This window comes from Oncorhynchus nerka, linkage group LG24, assembly GCF_034236695.1.
Source record: "Oncorhynchus nerka isolate Pitt River linkage group LG24, Oner_Uvic_2.0, whole genome shotgun sequence".
Classification (NCBI taxonomy): domain Eukaryota; kingdom Metazoa; phylum Chordata; class Actinopteri; order Salmoniformes; family Salmonidae; genus Oncorhynchus; species Oncorhynchus nerka.
The window spans coordinates 17,302,564-17,317,451 of NC_088419.1; positions in this window are offsets into that span (position 1 = coordinate 17,302,564).

Sequence of the window (14,888 nt, forward strand, 5' to 3'; positions counted from 1 at the left end):
CATTTCAAATCTCCAAAACATATGGAAGGTCCTTTGAAGCGCGTGGGGAGCAGTTGAGGCGTCTGCAGACCTTCTCATTGTTTACTTTTCAACCCCCAACCTCCTTCCTCCAATAAAAAAGGGAACATGTTAAAACTTACAGCAGTGCACATCGGCTCACTTCATTACGCCAGGCTAAGTGAAGACTTCCTCATTTCTCCCCCTCTAGAGCATCTCCTGTGTGGTTTCAAACGCTCCCACTTCCGGCAAGGAGATCCCCGAAGCGGGACCTAGTCTATTAAACAGTTAAACACTGCAATTGGGGCCTGAAAACCAAAACCAGATATCCCCTCACATGAAATCACACGTATCAACAAAAAAACACAACGGACACCTGTAATACGTAAGTGTAACTTTTTTAATCAAATAAATTACGGTTTCAAAGGTGAGTGGATATTATTTTATCATTGTAACTTCCTCTCTGGCTAAATGTAAACCTCGGGCCTGAGCCATTACATTGAGGCACTAGGAGATGATGACTCTCTAGAGAGGGAAAAGCTACAGGCGAGAGGGGCTGGGTGTATTTTTCTTTCTGTTTTTCACCTGTCTTCAGATAGCGTTTCCTTTTAAAGTCGAGCAGTAGGGACTTACTGGGCAGCTTTTTTCCGGGACCCAGTGGAATACAACATTAAACCGTGGGGAGGAGAGAAAACCAGTAGTGCACTAAAATAAAGTTATGTCAAAACCATTCTGCTCTTCCTGCAGTCTTTCCTCAACCTTGCAAGTATCCTCCAAGGAACTGAGAACATTACAAGCCATTCAGTTTATATGAATGGGCACTAACAGACTTTTTCGCCATTTTGATATGACTAAATTTGCAGGCATATCCTGTGGTCCATCAAGCACAGCCTTAGCTTCAATTTAGTGTCTCCCTGAAGACTCCAGCTTCCTATTTCAAGTGGAAATTGTATAATGTTTTTACCCCCATTCACATGGGCCTATAAATGCTTCAAAAGCTGGGGATCACTCTTTTACTTGGGGAGATGAACGAGCTGACATTTTGATGTTTCGAGCAGGCTGGCAAATCATTTCTAATCATTAAAAAATACTTACCTTGATAACGAAAGCTGGAGGGAGGGGATATTCTGCTCATGTCTGGTTCATTCATTCAGCTCGTTGTATTGTCTCATCCTAAAACAAAGCAAAGAGATCATCAGTCAAATAAAGAGTAGAGGATGTCTTATTTTTTTATTGATTGAACAAGCGGTTCTAAAAGTTTGTGAAAAACGTTTATATTTTTATTGGGGCAGGCTTGCATTAAACTACCCTCAAAAGGTCTTGTAGAATTTTGAACAGCAGCGCTGCGCTCCTCCTTTGTTCATACAAATCTGGCCATTTATCCAGAAACAGATGTGTTGAGAATGATGTCATGTGGGAGGACATGATATTTGGTATTAACTGGAATTGTTTTGTTTCACTGTGTGGTCATTATCCATGCTGTAACTCTGGATGTGTGGATTCATTTTGACAGTCAGCAGCAGTAATATCCTTATCATTGTAGTCATCATCCTTAATCATTTCAAACTCTCTCTAGAATTCCTGAATGTAGCTATTTTGTAGGCAACTAATTTAAATCAATCAAATGAATTCCTATAAACACAGGCCTCCTTATTATCACGTAAATATGTGTTGCAAAAACACAATCTAACCCTATCAAATATATTTGCTCTGTATGGCTGTTGTATTTCAATTGACTCAGTGCACTTGAATTGTTGTGATGTATGGCATTTGTACTTGTTTATGTTCACAGATGTTAGGCCTATTGCAGCCATATTTAGTGATGAATGTGGAAAATATGTAGCACAGACTACACATTGGCTTGCTACAGTAGGCTGCGTATGTTTTTCTAATTGGTTATTGCTTTTTGGACACTTGGAATGAGGTAGCTACACGATTTGGAACACCCCTGTTTTTGTTGCCCGGAAACCCGATGTTGAACTGCATTGAATTCTATGTCGGGCAGAATTGCCCGTTTGAATCAGGAAAGTCTCCTCTCAGGTCCTCTACAAGCCAGAATGTTGAATACATTTTTAAAAAAGTACTTTGGCGGTTGGTCCTTTTGGCGGTATGAATGCGAGACGAACACTATTTGTGCACAAGATGCATGCATACTTGCCGAGCTCGTGCACGTGTTTACATGGTTTTGTTCGTGCTTCAGGTGATATAAATCTGAACACACTACCAGCGCTTTGAAAAGTGGATGTAATTATACTTGGATATATTGGCTCACATTCCTACCGCCAAAAGGACCAACCGCACCGGACAACCAGTCATTTTATTAAACATTATGGCTTGTCGAGATCTTGAGGAAACTTTCCTGATTCAAACGCTCATTTCTGCCAGACGTAGAATCCGATGCAATTCAAAGTCGGGTTTCCAGGTGTTGTGCCGTAAAGCTCCCCCTGACAGAATTCAAATTTCGGTTACGTGAAGTTTGTTCTATAGAAAGTATTTAACTCTGATGTGTGCCACAGAAAGTATTTGACTTTAGCCACAAAATTAAGGAAATTAGAAGGGGGGGAGGGGGCAAGGCTATTTTCTTGCCTGCCGAAATTCTACCCCCACCCCTTCTATTTTGGGACTGTAAGGCCTTGCACACTTCTGAATCATTTTGGTAGCTCATGTTGACCAGTAGTGTGTGCCACAGAAAGTATTTGACTCTAGCCTTAAAATTAATTAATTAAATTAGCAGGGGGGGGTTAAACTGTTATAATAATAGATTTAAAAAATAAGAACAAATGTATAATAATATAATAAACAAAACTATGATATATATATACACATACACACACATGTACAGTACATATACATAAACATATTCACAGGACACTCAACTTATCTCTTATCTCTTTTCCTACATCCGATATGCTGGTGACATTTCCACCTGGATGACAGCACATAATCAGCAAGACGGAGATGCTCTTCATCCAAGGGAATGCCTGCCTGTTCTCAGATGTTAGATAATACCAGATGTGTCATTCCAGCCCTTGTCAGCTCCAGATTTGACTACTTCAACTCACACCCTGCTGGCATCCCTGCATTCAAAATGCTATACTTTTATTAACATATATGCTCAGATCATTCCTGAGAGAGAAGGGGTGTAATATCTCCAGATGGGCGTGTGGTACCCTTCCTCACCCATGCCAACAAGATGTTACTTCTTGTGGGGTCTTTGCCTTGAAAGTAAGTATATTTATTGATGAAAGTATACTGACTAAAAGGCAAAACAGAACTGTCAAATTATATTATAGCTGTGTCGTTGTATACTTGCGAATTGGAATCTTAAGTGTAACATAATTTTGTTGTGGAAAACTGAAATGCCCATCAAATATTTTCCCCAGTTTGCTGAATGTGTTCTGGAGGAGCAGTCAACTGTCTTTTCAAATATGGACAAAGATGTTAACATTATGAGAGAAGAAATAGCAGTCACTCTCCTCCAAAACACTGCTATGTTCAATTTATTTTACCAGGCAAGTCAGTTAACAAATTCTTATTTTCAATGACAGCCTATGAACAGTGGGTTAACTGCCTGTTCAGGGGCAGAACGACAGATTTGTACCTTGTCAGCTCAGGGGTTTGAACTTGCAACCATTCTGGTTACTAGTCCAACGCTCTAACCACTAGACTACCCTGCCGCCCCAGATCCCTTATAATTTAAGATAATTGCAGATTAAAAGAAAAACATTTTTATGGATCTTTCAAGGTTATCTTTGATTCAACTTCTGACTAGATGGCCACTAAAACACATGTATTTAAATAATTATGTTACAAGAAACCTATACTATTCCCTTGTTCCCTGTTCCCTGTTTGCTCAGAAAAATACATGAAAAGATGTATAAACTACTTGACATTATGTTTTGCTTGATGACCTGAGCCAACTGTGCCACTTCTGTGGGGAGGTGGACAATAATGAGGAAGACACCAACTGGGTAATTGCTTGTTCACTTCTAAAGGCACATTTTTAGGAGTACAAATTTGTATATTTCTAGAGGTACTATCATAATAGTAGTAACCACCTACGGTAATGTATATGTTTTGGCTATTTTGATATGAAGAATGAACTTCAAATGACATATTTAGTCTGGTAAATGAGCCTCCTATTAGAGTTAATGGTCTGGAGATGTACTTTATAAACCTTGTCTGTATAATGAGTTAGAATTCTAAATTAGCCCAGAAATTGTATTTAGAAATGGCCTCACATCAATGACTTATTACATGCTTCCCCTGTCTCCCAGTACCTCTTAGAGTCAGATCCCTTTCAGCAATTAGCCTTGAACTGGGGAAGACGATCGGCTCAGGTTTCCAATTGGAGCACTTTGAATCTTTCCCCTTGCGTCCTAATTAAGACCTTAATACCCCATCCCGGGTGTGGGGGTTTGGGGGGGCTAGGCAACTATTTGTCCTGGTTTACTGGTGGACACACTTCATAATTCCCTGAGAAAACAGTTGCAGTGAGTCCAGTCAACCGATAAATGGGACAGGGATACAGAGGCATGGAGGTTAGGCTACTGGACGGTTAGATGCCCTATTCATTGTAAAGGTACTATGTTGTGTTTTGGCTTTTAACTGGAAAGTAGTTTCCCCATAACTAATCCTACCTAAAACTGTTATGGTTTTACGGTTCACTAAAATGTCTGCATAGGTGCAAATTATTCACATTTTTCTGACATTTGCTCTTTAGTAATGACCAACCAAGACAGGTCATCAATGTCAATCTTTTCCCAACCAAAGACTTTCCTTGCAGATGGCCAATTAACTCAGAAGTTAGTCACATGCAAAGTAGAATTAGACTCACTCAAAGAATGCCAAACACTCCCACGCAACTGACCACTGACAATTTTCTATGAGTCCTATCAGTGTCACAAGTAATCCTTGAAGAAGTGCACAGACACTTGACACCATGTATTTTCACCTCGCCCGTAGTACGTCATTCTGAGATCCCGAGATCCACCACTTGTTTGGATCGAGACATCACTAACATAACACAAGCCCTCACCATTTGTAAATAATCCGGCCATTTTTATTTAGGGCCCACATACATTGTAATGTTCCAGTAAACCTCTCCTTGACCCTCCTTACGACTGACTTGGACGAGCGCCCACAGACCGTCTGTAAGCTACACTGGGCAATTATACAGCCTGGGGATTGAAAGAGAGCTGTCATGAAGATGTGTTTAGACTGCTTACAGACACCAGCCTGCAGTGTCGGCCCCGGGCCAAGCTGGCAAATGGGGCTGGATCAGTGAGGAGAGAGGGGGCCTGAGGTGGCCTAGGGGCCAGAGCTTGGGGGCCGTTGGGGATAATTAGACAGTTTTGTCCAGGTTTGGTGATATAAATGTGGCTGGCTTAGCCCCCTCCTTAGCTCCACAGCTCCTTGGTAATGATCATGTCCAACAGGTGGCAGGGTAAATGGAAGGGGGTATGAAATGGATAGTGTGTTTCCTGCTTCCAATTTCTCCATTTTTGTTTTGTTTTGCTTCCTTTCCTTATCCAAGCCACCCTCGTATCGGTCATAGACCCCCATTCAGGACTGTAAGGTAGAGGACTGTTGGGTATTTGTCACCATCTCATCGCAAACTAGCTAATCTAGCCTTCTCCAGGGACTGGAACCCCCGGGTCAGAAGGCTGGGCTTGTAGGGAGGGAAGACTGCAAGACAGGAGGATTTAGTACAGTTACAATGAGTATATTGCATGAGAAATATGGACCAACCACATTTATTTTCATTGAGAAAAAGAGTAAGCAGAAATGATACGTACACCACCACAAACAATCAACATTCTCACTTGAAAGATATTTTTTTAACCTAGCAGGGACCATAAACTCTAATGCTCAATAAACTTACATTGCAAATGCAGTTACCTCGCCTGTTGGTCCATTTTGGTCCACTCTGCACTATATGATAAATCATAAGGAGAATATTTGAGGAAGTGTGGAGAAACATACCACTGGGGGGTAAAAATGACAATTTGATCGCTCCCTTCTTTATTTTTCTCTCTCCATTCAGCATCTCCAAGCTGTGTTTAGGGCCTGTTGTAACCTTCTGGATGAAGTCATCACTGACATCAGGGACTGAGTAGAGCTCTGCACATCCAAATCTCTCTTATTCTGCTGAAAGGAGGTGCATGGGGAGGGAACACACTGTCTTCTGAAGAGTCATCCGAGTCCACTCAACTGCAGGTCCACGATTCCCTGTCATATAATGGATCTTTGGGGGAATAGAGAGACAGAAGAAAAAAAAACTGCACAAACTGTAATTTACTGCCTTCCCAGAATTCTCTGGGATAGTGAAAGGCACTAAGGACGTTCCATGGACAATTTATTTTACCTTTATTTAACTAGGCAAGTCAGTCAAGAACAAATTCTTATTTTCAATGACGGCCTAGGAACAGTGGGTTAACTGCCTGTTCAGGGGCAGAACGACAGATTTGTACCTTGTCAGCTCGGGGGTTTGAACTTGCAACCTTCCGGTTACTAGTCCTACGCTCTAAAACCACTAGGCTACCCTATATATTTTGTTAATTTTTTATATATATATTTTTCTCCCACAAATCCCTTTTTTAAATTTGAATGGTCCGTCAACCAGAAATGAGTGATGTCAGAAGTCAGAGTGAATTTGTTGATGATTTGGCCTCTGGGCACGAAGAGCGCACAATAAAGAAAAGTAGCGACCAGAGTAGCGACCTATATCTGGTGTCGCTAGCAATCGGTTCGGTCGGTTGTGAACGGCTTATGTGGAGGCGAGGCTCCATATTTAAAGTCTGTGGAGAAAGAGAGAGGACCATGTCTGACATAGAGTCCTCAGACCTTGGGGTCAGGTCAATCACTCCCGCCCAGTGTTTGGGGGTTTTGTTTGGTATTTTTGCGAGAAGGAGGATGTTCATCAACTAAAGCTTTGCGTAGGATGGGCTGAAGGTTGGAGTGATATACTGCGAGGCCGGAGAGGCCAGGCTTGGCCTGTGGACACTCACCACAGCCAGAGGAGGAGGGAACCATGGCAGCAGAGCAGGGTAGCAGACACCAGACTTCCGGTTGAACTGGTAGAGACAGGCTCCCCTCTCTCAAGGCTAGGAGCTCAAGACTCACCAAAACAAAATCAGGAAAATCTAATAATAAGGTCTCATAAAGATTACATGGAGAGGAGGCCATCTACTTTACACTGTTTTCTCAGGTCTGCTTCACCTCACAACTTGGCTGCCTTTCTCTCAAATGACAAAATGAAGATAAATGTTTTTAGTGTTAGGTCATGAAAATGGCAAGAAATATCTCCTTTATGACACAAATGTTATTGCTATCACTGGACCCACCATGGAATCCCACTACAGAATTTACTGAAGTCAATGATTTTTTTATATACTCTTTGTTCCCCTCTTTTCCACAGAGTTTAAACTCTGAAAGAACATGGGAAGATAGTCTGAGTGGTGGGTGGTACTGGTTCACGGGCAGCAGGTCACAGGGACTGAAACATTGCTGGGGTGAGGCTCCATTGAACACTACATTGAGCGTCCACTCTAACATTTGTGTTTTGAAGCATTGAGCTCAAGTGGTGCAAGCAAGGTCTCTTTGAGGGCCTTTGTAGTATAAAACACGCATACCAAGCCTGGGTTCAAATATTATTTCAAATCTTTCAGATACTTTAAGCGTTAGCTGTAGCCTTCCTGGAGTGCCAGGTGGGTGGAGCTTGTACTTTTGGGACCTTTCATCTGGCAAGCTCAATCAGGCACAGCTTAAGTTTTTGACAATATTTCAAATAATATTTGAACCCAGAACTGATGCATACCTTATTATATGACCGTGTAGCCGAATACAGCAAATGATCATGTAAATATGGTACTGAAACTGACCATGTACATACCTTCTTACTTTCTCCTGTTCTTATTTTTATTTATTGTGTGTTTTGATCTACCTTATGTTGTTTTTTGTGCTACATTGTTATTACATCGATGGGTTTGGAGTTTGCAAGATCGGTATTTCACTGCACGTGACATTAAAACTCTAAACTTGACTAAAGCAGTGCTGTCTTTTACTGAGAAAAAACAAAGCCAAAGTCTTGGCTATATTTTGTATTGCCTGGTCCCTAGGATTGTATGCCGTGATGACTTTCTGACCCAGAGTTGACACTACCCACACAACCTGGGGATCTAAATTTGGTGCTGTTTTTTTTTAAGAACAATGAGTGCCTGAATCCTGTCCAACGTCTCTGACGTCTTAAACATCCAGAGATTATTTCCCTGTCGTTGTCCCAGTCTATTGAACATTTATTTATTTTTAGAAGACCTCCAACCCCACCGACACAGACACACACACAAACACACACATGCATGCACGTGCACACACACACACACACACACACACACACACACACACACACACACACACACACACACACACACACACACACACACACACACACACACACACACACAGACACACACACAAACACACACATGCATGCACGTGCACACAAACAAATACCACACAGTTGCTTTACTTCCTCAAACCGGGATAAGATGCCATGGCCCATACCAGGCAGCTGTTAAAATGCTCAGTCCTCTCCTCCTCAGCGATACCTCGCCTTGTGCGTCAACATAATAAGTGTAGTTGACTAACGTGCCTAAAATGCAGCCTGGAACATTCCAAACGTCCTATGCGGGGAGGTATAGGGCCTTGTGAAGAGATAACTATTAACACAACCGTTATTATACTTAATTAATCCACTACCTCAATCTAACAGGTAGTGATGTGCCCCACATCGAGAGAGAGGGGACTCACCTCCAATCGGCCTCAAGGAGGTTAACAAAGACAGGAAGATCAAATAATGCATTTATCACATTGTGGAGGGCCCGAGGCCAAGTTCGTGTCAAATCCATAATAAGGAAAGTATCCCTGGGCCAGAGCTGGCTTCCCCACACGCACGTCACACTCTGCTGGAAATGTACGCAGAGGATGTATTGATCTTCCTGGTGTTTCCTTTCTCACAAGGCTCCAAACAGAGCAGGCTACATCACAGGCCGCCGTAAGCCACCGCGCAAAACAACAGCACACACCACCCTCCTCCTCGCCCGCCTGCCCCCTCTTGGCTCCATAAGATGATAATAAACTAGCAAGCTGCCAAAAAACACTGAGTGTCGACCCTTTATATATATGTGTGTGTGTGTGTGTGTGTGTGTGTGTGTGTGTGTGTGTGTGTGTGTGTGTGTGTGTGTGTGTGTGTGTGTGTGTGTGTGTGTGTGTGTGTGTGTGTGTGTGTGAGAAAGAGCCCAATGAGCACACTGTTTTCCTTTACATTTCAAAACAAATAATATAAAAATAGGTTTATGACAGCAAAACGTCAAGATCTTCACAATTAGCTGACACGTGTCAACAGATATATTACAATGTGTTTTCTTCTCATGCATAAGTCTATCTTAGTAATAATCAGGTCTCCTTTCTCACAAATATTTTTAAAGTAAAGCTTCAAGTGATAATTCTGACTAAGTACAGTTCTTGCATGTCTAGTTCAAAAGAACTAACTCATAATCAGACTTCATCAAACAAAGAGTGATGAAAACCAGAAAGGGAGGGGGCATCCTCATGGTACTATCCTATCCTATATAAACTCAAGGCATTAAGGTACTATCCTATATATACTCAAGGCATTAAGGTAATATCCTATATATACTCAAGGCATTATGGTAATATCCTACATATACTCAAGGCATTAAGGTAATATCCTACAGACATGCTACAGGTGTAGGATCTTAATTGGATCACTCTTTTGTTGCTGAGAAATGCAAACTTGTAGTGTATTTGAGTTTTAAAAAGGCTTCTAAAGTTTGTAATTTTCACTTTTAAATTTCAGACTTAATTTGCCCTCACAAAAAAATATATCAACCTCTACAAAAATGAGATGATCTACTGGTATGTTTATGTACTCAATGAATGCTATCCTGAGTTTACTCACTCAGCCCGTAGCACGTCATCACTGCTTAGGACAGGAACACAGAGGGCAGTTTACCAACCTTGATTATTAGCCTTTGTCCAGCTAAGCCCAACACTGATCAAAAGACAAAGGGGAGAACGACAACGACTTACTTTAAGATCATGGACAATTAGCCTGGAGATGAGTCAACAGGATGCTACTGATAGCACAGCGCTACCGACAAAAGCAATGGGTCATATCCTATGTATAACCACTTCATGGTAAGTGGTGATTAATTACACTCGTGGGAAAACATTAACGGTCAATGTCTTTTCAGAGCACATACAGACATTATTCGTTTGGAGAGATATCCTTATGCTTTTTTATTTATTTTTAACTAGGCAAGTCAGTTAAGAACAAATTCTTATTTGCAATGACTGCCTACATTGGGTTAACTGCCTTGTTCTTTGGCAGAACAACAGATTTTTACCTTGTCAGCTTTGGGATTCAATCTAGCAATCTTTTGGTTACTGGCCCAGCGCTCTAACCACTAGGCTACCTGCTGGTTACTGGCCCAGTGCTCTAACCACTAGGCTACCTGCTGGTTACTGGCCCAGCGCTCTAACCACTAGGCTACCTGCTGGTTACTGGCCCAGCGCTCTAACCACTAGGCTACCTGCTGGTTACTGGCCCAGCGCTCTAACCACTAGGCTACCTGCTGATTACTGGCCCAGCGCTCTAACCACTAGGCTACCTGCTGGTTACTGGCCCAGCGCTCTAACCACTAGGCTACCTGCCGCTATAGTGTGTTGTGATCTGTTTCTAGCTCAGATATATGATATAACTGATTATCAAATTATGTGACAGCCTATTTTCAGTAAACTATGAAAACAACTAGATAAATCTCAATACACTATTCTGGTCATATAATTGTCATTTCTCTGTTGTGACGCAAGTTTATGAATCAAAGACACATGAAAAAAGCTGAAATGGAGCCATACTGCAGCTGTTATTTGGACTCAGCTACTCCACTGGCCACTGAAAACAGAGCATGAGGTCTTACTAATGGCATGTTAATTCCCACTGGGAAAAAAACTAGTTAAATCAATGTTGTTTCAGCATCATTTCAACCCCCAAAAATCTACGTGATGACATTGAATCAACGTGCAAAACTGATTGGATTTAAAACTAGACGCTGAACTGAAATCTCTGCCCAGTGGGTTGCTGCTATGTATGGTCTTGGGAGGCCCACAGACTTAGAACTATGCCTTGCGGAGTCTGTATATTTTTATATTTAAGTGTTCTCATAAACAACTCCTTTAACATATTGGACTGGAGGTTCAGATTGTAAAGAAAGGTCAACTGACCCATATTTTACTGGATTGTCATATGGAGTGGATGGCATTTTTGAGTGGGTGGGTCTCAGGGGTGAGCAGTGAAGACTGAGAAGGGTCACTCACTCCACCAACAGGAGCGGTCCCATATGAGCTACAGGTGTGGAACAGATCATGTTTCACCGACAACAATTAGTGTGATGTTATCAGCATTCTCTGGAAATAAAAAGAGAGAAAAACTCACTCTAATGAGTGAGTGAAGCGAGACATCAAGACACCGCCCGAGACCGATTGAGATACAAATAGAGACATTTAGAGAATGAGTTAAGGGAACTGAGTAAGTGAGTGGACGTCTCTTGGCTCTGTCTCTCTCGCCCAGTGTCTTAGGCCACCTGATCATAGCGCCGTAGAGGCATTTAGCGTTTGACTGTTTAACAGTGGTCGGTTCAGCTGCTCTGACTCAACCATTCCTTCCTCATTCTCTGACCTCACCCGGAGTCAGGAGAGGGAAACCGAGTAGAGAAGGAGATTGGCTCCATGGTGAAGGTCTTCGGTGGAAGAGAAATGTGCGCGTGTGTGGCCCCCTCTGTCCTCGACGATGACGATTCCATCGGCTTAATTAGCATGCCTTGGCAAAGGAGCGGGTGAGGAGAGAGTGGTGGGAGAGAGTGGTGGGAGAGAGTGGTGGGCTAACCGCTAATGATTCCAGAGTATTGAGTTATTCGGTCACCTAATGAGGTCTAATAAAAAGTGTTCGTTTAGCGGGGGTTACTTCCCCCCCTCCTCCTCCCCTCCTCTCCTCTCTACCTCTGCGTCTGTCCGGGCCAAATTCTGTCCCATTTAGCTATCGGGTTACAGCCCCAGCGCAGCCAAGTAACGCTATACATTAGCGGCATAAGAGACCTGTGAAAGGGGAGTATCATATGATGTAATATGGAAATGCAGAGGTCTGCGGTATTATGGAATTGCTTAATTCATTTAGCTGAGTAAATGTTACCATTTTGCCAGGATGCAGAGAAAGGGGGAATGGGGGCTGGGGGGGGGGGGTTACTGGAGGGACAAGAACGGGGTAACTTGTGGGCGGCTGTAACATTGGTCCATACAGGGTTGGACCAGTGGAAACAGTTTCACCCGTTCGGGGAATAAACCATTACCAGTGACCGCTGTGGGCCCCGGGCCCCAACACAGAGGCTCCCGGTGAGGTGGAACAGTATGAGTATAAAGGCTCCACGTCTCTATCTCTCTCTCTCTCTCTCCACCCTGACCTATCCCACCACTGTGATTTGTGACTCCTGACGCTTTAATTCATTGGGAAACATAAGTCAGGACCCCAGAGCTTAAGTAAGTCCATTAACACTATGCAGGAGTAATGCTCTGTAATGTGGTGCCAGGACAGCCACCCAGCTTGATCAGGAGTGGGGCTTCTAGTCATTTTTTTCATGGAGAATTATCCACTGTGAAATAGAGGAGAGTGAATCACCATCAATATCATGGCTGATTTGATGAGAATGAACACACATTGATTTTTCATGTAATGCTCATTACTGTCATTGTCTAAGTAATTTGTCTGGTCACTTCAAATGTACGAACGTATCCGTAAGGATAAGGATCGCTAATAGATTCTGATTCTTAAGCCTGAAATATACAGTACCAGTCAAAAGTTTGGACACAACTACTCATTCAAGGGTTTTTCTTTATTTTTGCTATTTTCTACATTGTAAAATAATAGTAAAGACATCAAAACTATGAAATAACACATATGGAATCATGTAGTAACCAAAAAAGTGTTTTATATATTATATTTGTCACGTTCTGACCTTTATTTCCTGTGTTTTGTATTTAGTTAGTATGGTCAGGGCGTGAGTTGGGTGGGCAGTCTATGTTTGTTTTTCTAGGTTTTGGATATTTCTATGTTTTCGGCCTAGTATGGTTCTCAATCAGAGGCAGGTGTCATTAGTTGTCTCTGATTGAGAATCATACTTAGGTAGCCTGGGTTTCACTGTGTGTTTATGGGTGATTGTTCCTGTCTCTGTGTTTGCACCAGATAGGACTGTTTTGAGTTTTCACATTTCTTGTTTTTTGTAGTCAGTTGTTCATGTGTACCTTAACGCATTAAAAAAGAACCATGGACACTTACCACGACGCATATTGGTCCTCAGATCCGTTTCCCCTCTCCTCTTCGGAGGAGGAGGAGGAAATTCATTACAATATTAAGTGTTTAATATTTAATATTTGAGATTCTTCAAAGTAGCCACCCTTTGCCTTGATGGCAGCTTTGCACACTCTTGGCATTCTCTCAACCAGCTTCATGAAGTAGTCACCTAGAATGCATTTCAATTAACAGGTGTGACTTGCTGAAAGTTAATTCATGGAATTTCTTTCCTTCGTAATGTGTTTGAGCCAATCAGTTGTGTTGTGACAAGGTAAGTGTGGTATACAGAAGATAGCCCTATTTGGTAAAAGACCATGTCCATATTATGGCAAGAACAGCTCAAATAAGCAAAGAGAAACGACAGTCCATCATTACTTTAAGACATGTAGGTCAGTCAATGTGGAAAATTTCAAGAACTTTGAAAGTTTCTTCAAGTGCAGTCACAAAAACAGTCAAGCGCTATGATGACACTGGCTCTCGTAAGGACCACCACAGGAAAGGAAGACCCAGAGTTACCTCTGCTGCAGAGGATAAGTTCATTAGTTGCCAGCCTCAGAAATTGCAGCCCAAATAAATGCTTCACAGAGTTCAAGTAACAGACACATCTCAATATTAACTGTTCAGAGGAGACTAAGAAAAAACAAAAGATAGAGTTGATTGGGCCAAGAAACATGAGCAATGGACATTAGACCGGTGGAAATCTGCCCTTTGGTCTGTTGAATGCAAATTTGCCATTTTTGGTTCAAACCACCGTATCTTTGTGAGACGCAAAGTAGGTGAACCGATTATCTCTGCATGTGTGGTTCCCACTGTGAAGCATGGAGGAGGAGGTGTAAGGGTGCTTTGCTGGTGACACTGTCTATGATTTATTTAGAATTCAAGGCACACTTAACCAGCATGGCTACCACATCATTCTGCAGCAATATGCCATCCCATCTGGTTTGCTCTTAGTGGGACTATCATTTGTTTTTCAACAGGACAATGATCTAAAACACACCTCCAGGCTGTGTAAGGGCTATTTGACCAAGGAGAGGGATGGAGTGCTGCATCAGATAACCTGGCTTCCACAATCACCCGAACTCAACCCAATTGAGATGGTTTGGGATGAGTTGGACTGCAGAGTGAAGGAAAAGCAGCCAATAAGTGCTCAGCTTATGTGGGAACTCCTTCAAGACTGTTGGAAAAGCATTCCTCATGAAGCTGGTTGAGAGAATGCCAAGAGTTTGCAAAGCTGTCATCAAGGCAAAGGGTGCCTACTTTGAATAATCTAAAATCTAAAATATATTTAGATTTGTTTAACACTTTTTTGGTTACTACATGATTCCATATGTGTTATTTCATAGTTTTGATGTCTTCACTATTATTCAACAACATTTTTAAAAATTAAGAAAAACCCTCAGGAGACTGAAAAAATTTGACATGGGTCCTCAGATCCTCAACATTTTCTACAGCTGCAGCATCGAGA